Consider the following 5,942-nt stretch of genomic DNA (forward strand, 5'->3'; position numbering starts at 1 on the left):
GTTTGTCCAATGATATCATGTGCCGAAAGTGTCCGTCTAATATGTACATTGGACAAACGTCTCAGACACTTCACCAAAGAAGCAATGCCCACAAAACATACGTTAGACAGGATCACAGAGAAAAAACAGTTTCTTGCCATTTCAACCAGAAAGGACATTGTCTCAACGACTTGATTACCTGCATCCTGCTTCAAAGACTTTTTAAGACTACACTTGAAAGAGAATCCTCTGAACTGTCATTCATGCTTAAATTCGACACTTTACACCTAAGCTTAAACAAAGACATTAATTATCCTACCCATTACAAAGATAGCTTCCCCAATTATCACCTCTATTATCATTAACTCACAGACATTTACCTTCCCCCCACCCCGCCATCTCCCTTCTATTCTGAAATTTGATTTGTCCTTTTCATATGTGTTCATTTTTTTAAATTGTGTCCTTTGGTATATATGGTTGTGACAATTTTCTTCCACTATTTGATCTGAGGAAGTGGGTCTGGCCCACGAAAGCTCATCACCTAATAAACCATCTTGTTAGTCTTTAAAGTGCTACATAGTCCTGTTTTTTGTTTCAGCTACACCAGACTAACACGGCTACATTTCTATCATTAATTTGTTAGGAGTTTCAGGAAAATATAAGTCCTTTCCCAGCCTTTTATCAATTTGGGTTCTGTTATCAGTCCTGAGGTATGTTAGCGAGGCTCTGCCTCACTCTCGCAGACTGTGAGGGCTAACAGTCAGCTTCAGACTGTCAGGAAATACAGACGTAAGGACAGATGGGTTGTTTTCCTGGGCATCACGTTGCCAAAACTCCTTGTCCAAATGACCCCAAAGCTGCATTACTAGCGCTGCCTGGTAATGTTCAGCTACTCTGAGTATGTGTGTGGATTTGAGAGATTTTTGAGAAACCGCTTGCTAAGCAGAACTATAAAGAGCCATCCAAGAAGGTGTTTCTTTGGCATGGTAGGTGCTGCCTTCAAGCAACAGGAGTGAAGAAGCCTTCCCAGCTAGTTCCTGACCTGAGCACTGATCATGTACAGTCTGCTCCGCAAGGAGCATTCCTAGGGATGGACGGCGTCTAGATCAGTGAGTCAAAGTGAGTCGCGGGCTGCTTTGGGAAAGCCTCTCGTAGGCCCGTGCCACTTTGTTTACCGAAAGGGTCCATAGCCACATCACCTTGCGGCTGCCTTTGGCTCCGGTTTGCCATTTCCAGCCAAGAACCATGGGAAGCGGTGACCTGAATCACCCCACTTCCAGAAACCTGTCCAAAAGGTCCAAGAAAACTTCTGACAAACATGCAGAATGTCTTTGGTGGGTGGGGCATCCTTTCCTGGCCAGCTGTTCTGCCAGCACTAGGGCCATCTCTGGGAAGCAGAGATACCATGCCCAGCTCTAGGCAGCAGGGGTACCATGCCACAGAGCAGAGGTAGTGCAACTCGGTAGCCTTTTTACAAGCCTGGTGAATTTCATGTCACTTGGAGTTTTCCAGTTCAGAGAAACCCTCTCTCTTCCTCACTGTCTGTATGTGTCTCAATAGCAACATTCTTGTCTTAAGCGGCCTGGTGTCCCATTTATGACAGAACTAACCTGCCTTGGCACTCACACTTGAATTTCACTTAAGGTTCATCCCGTTATTAATGACAAGATCAATATTACCCAAGCGGTAATAAGAGCTTTTCCCATTCGTTCACCTCCCCACCCCCTTCTCGTGCGACGCGCCTTGCTTCTTAATGTTCCATTGCTCCTCCGGGGCGTTCGGCTCAGAGCTGCCGAGGCAAAACCTCCACTCCAGTGGGTCCTTCAGTCACTTCCTGACAGCCGTGTTGACACCTTTCTTCCGCGCCTTGGAACGTGAGCGTGAAGACGCAGGCGCGGATTAACCCAAAGACGTTATCGAATCGGAGCAACTGCAGTGGCCTTGCTGAACCCTCCCGGTGCAATTAGGTAATCATGCTGGCAGACAGGCGTGATTCATAGCTTTTTACCATCAGTAAAGCAATATCTATCACCTCTCCGACAAGGCCGTTATTGCTGCAAACCGCTTCAGCCTCGCTTCGCTCCCTGGTTAAAAACCCCTTGGAAAAGCAAAAAAGGACTTGGACATATTTTATGGCAAATTAACTTTTAACATATTATTTCCCTCCTTATATTAAGATCCCATTCCGAGCTGACACTTGCAATAATTGTTGTGCTACTCCACAAGCCACGGGGGTGATTATTGGATGGCGGGTTGGCAGCTGTCCTCCAACGTGCCGGCGAGATGTAGGAGATGGGGGAAATGCGTGCAGAGGGTTACAGAGACTTGTAGAATGGCGTGGGGAATTCTCCTGAGGGGAGGGGTGGGGAACCTTTTTTAGGTCGGGGCTACTGGAAAATCAGTCGGAGGTTGCACATAAGTGAGAAACAAACAAAAAACGCACCCCTCACCAGTGCTGGGGGAGCCCTGAACCTCACGGGGTGGATCCAGGCAATCTGGGGGCTGCATCCAGCCCTCAGGCCTTGGGTTCCCCAGCCCTGCCCTAGGGTTAGGATCAGGGGTGGCCCGTGACTATAGGCCGAGTCGGCCGTCGCCTAGGGCGCCGCCTTCAACGGGGTGTCCAGGGCACCCGATGATAACATCACTCCATTGACGGCTGCAGGGGCAGATGAGGATTTTGCGGGGCCCAGGGCAGCACAATTTCGCGGGGTCCCCCTTTGCCACGGCGCATGCGCGGGGCTTCTTGAAGCGCGGGGCCCAGGGCTGGCGCCCCGCTCGCCCTGCCCTATATCCGCCCCTGGAAGGCCGTGCAGGCAGGGGCGCCAATCGCGTGTTCCGTCTGGGGTGCCAGCTGCCGCAGCCGACCTTCAGCCGCTCCTGGTTAGGATCGTGGCATGATTCCACAGACCTCTCTGGAGAGGCAAGAGGCGGAGTGTAGAGATTTTCCGGTGCACTGGGCACTCCCAGGGGGAATTCTGGTGGACTCAGTCAAAATCTGGAATGGGAGCTGCCGACGGCCGTGACAGTTTTGTTACCTCAGCCAAAATGGGCCCCCCTCAGGTCCGTGGAAGGGCCGAAAGCCTGACTGAGCTTAGCAGCACTTGGCTTTCTTGTCATCACACCCTCGGATCCCCCCAGCATTGCAGGATTGCTACGGCCACCATTTAATCCTGGGTATTTCTACTAAGTCGTGGACAGGTCACAGGCAATAAACAAACGTTCACGACCAGAGGCCTGCCCGTGACTCTTCCTGTAAATGCCCCCCACTAAATCTTAGCTGCTCCTAGATTGCTGCTGCTCTGAGGGGCCCCAGGGGCTGGGGGCTGGCCCCTGCTCCAGCGGCGGGGACTGACTGCCTCTGGCCACCTGTTGCTCCAAGGCCCTGAGCCACCCACTAGCCACTGTTATGGCCACCCTGGGGCAGTCTCTGAGGCTGCTGCTGATCCAGCAGTCCCTGGGGCCACCCCCAGGATTGCTGCCTGGATGGTCCACAGGGCCAGATGTCTGGGGCCACCCAAGCAGTGGCCAATGCAGCTGGTCCCAGGGCCACCTGAGTAGCTGGCACTGGCTGTTGCAACAGGGGACATCGGAGAGGTCACGGAAAGTCACCGACTCCCTCACGTCTGTGATGGACTTGCAGTTTTAATCATTGCAAAGCTCTGCATGGCTGAGGCTCAGACTTGTCTCAGACTTGGTATTAAGGCCATTCATCTTACACCACCACTCCCATATCGGGGGCCCTGATGCAAAGGCCAGTGAAGACGACAGAAATGCCTCCCGTTGAATTCCGAAGACTTCGTTTGGATCAGGCCCACGAAGCAGCCAGAATGAATACATCCCGGATTGCATCCCTACAGTGCAGGCTCCCAGCTGACATGGAACAAGGCAAGGATTTTATCAGGCTCTGGAATCTGTTTCAGCTGTACTCCCACCTGTCCATCTCCTGGGAACACAGCTCTCTTCTGTAATGGGGAGTCACGCTACTCTGCTTTGCTGTTGTTCTTCCAGGTAAGACCCTGACTTGCAAATGTTTATGCACATGCCTGATTTGAATGCTCCTGCCTACGATTTCTCATGGGTTGACATGTGACAATCTGGGACTAAACCCGCAAGGAGACAGAGATAGTCCCGATAGTGCTAGTGACTGGCTAGCCCCGCTGCCGGCAGTTTGCAGCTGCTTGCTTCTCTGTTGTCCTGCAGTCATTCACACCCATGCAAAGTGGCTACGTCTAGACTGGCATGATTTTCCGCAAATGCTTTTAACGGAAAAGTTTTTCCATTAAAAGCATTTGCGGAAAAGAGCGTCTAGATTGGCACAGACGCTTTTCCGCTTCCATGCCAGTCTAGATGCGGTTTTGCGCAAGAAAGCCCCGATCGCCATTTTTGCCATTTGGGCTTTTTGGCGCTAAACAGTTTTCAGCTGTCTACACTGGCCCTTTTGCGCAAAAGCATTTCCGGAAAAGGGCTTTTGCCCGAATGGGAACGTCAAAGCATTTGCGCAAGAAGCATTGATTTCAGACAGTAGAACGTCAGTGCTTTTGCGCAAAATCAAGCGGCCAGTGTAGACAGCCGGCAAGTTTTTCTGCAAAAGCAGCTGCCATGTTTGATGCACATTCAGTAGGGGATGTTTCTAATGTTGAAGTGTTCTTTTGGTATAGTTCAATGTATCATTGTTCTCAACTTATCATATACATCAATTTGTTACCATGGGCCTTTGCGGTCATCTGTCACATCCTGTGTCCTGATTATTTAACTCAGCCTGAACCAATTATTTGGGGACTTTTAGATAATGATGCACCTGCTGAGTCTGAGGGCACTTTTCTTACCATTCTACGTGGGTGAAAGGTCTCACAAATAAGTTCCCCTTTTCTGTCCTGGGAAACCACAAATAAGCTATGAACGGTATTTGGATAAGATCTGTGTCTCAGCCACAGAAATCTGCTAACCTTAGCTTCTGCTGATCTTGCAAACAGCCTGTTACAGCCTTTAGCAGCTTTCTTGCATTACAGTTCTTAACTGTTACCTCTATACTGAATCTACCCATTAACATATTAATGAATTATCTAAATCAACACAACCATATTACAGTAATTCCTCATTTAACACTAGAGATATGTTTCAGAAAATGATCGTGTTAAGTGAAAACGTGTTATGCAGGGTCAATTTTCCCACTGAAAATAATGGAAAAGGTGGGGGTTGTGTTTCAAGCCGTGGTGTCTGGTGGAACTGGGACATAAGGTTGGGGGAGAAAGGGGACTGGGTTACAGCAAGGAGGGGAGGTGTTTGGCTCTGGGGAAGGGCTGGGAAGGAGAGGGGAGGAGGATTGGATTGGGAGTATGCCCCTGTGACGGGTCTGCCAGGACCTGCACTGCATCTGGCAAGGGGGGGGTCGCCAGGGAACGGCGCGGCGAGCGGTGAACCCTCCGCCGCTTTGCAGGGAGGCGGGGGAAGCCCTGAGCAGCCACCGGCAATGGGCCGGCTGGGGAAATCGTGTTATTCCAGGGATGGTCATGTAATTCAAAAAACATTCCCTAAAAAAAGATCGTGCTATCGCAAAAACGCGTTAAGCGGGCACGTATTAAATGAGGAATTACTGTATTAGCCTGATAGGCAAGTAACTTGATAGGCTACATCTGCCATCCATCTGTGGGGCTAGAGCACAGAAAATCTACTAGCTTGGACCCCCCCCCCCCCCCCAGGCTCTGGTGTGTGAGAGGAATGTGGGGAGGGTTTTTCTCCTTCCCAGTTGGGGGCCACGTCAGTGAGGTTGTTCGTTGCTTCTCACTTGTGTGCAGCCCCCAACTGATTTTCTGTGGGTCAGCGCCCCCAACCCAAAAAAGGTTCCTCACCCTTGCTCTAAGGTCAGCAAGATTGGACTGAAAATCTCCTGAGCAAAACGTCTCAGCGTTCCTTGCTGCCAGACAGGTGCAAAGTGCATGCGGGTGAGCAGGTCATTTCAGTCC

The sequence above is a fragment of the Pelodiscus sinensis genome, chromosome 20, assembly GCF_049634645.1.
Source record: "Pelodiscus sinensis isolate JC-2024 chromosome 20, ASM4963464v1, whole genome shotgun sequence".
NCBI lineage: Eukaryota > Metazoa > Chordata > Testudines > Trionychidae > Pelodiscus > Pelodiscus sinensis.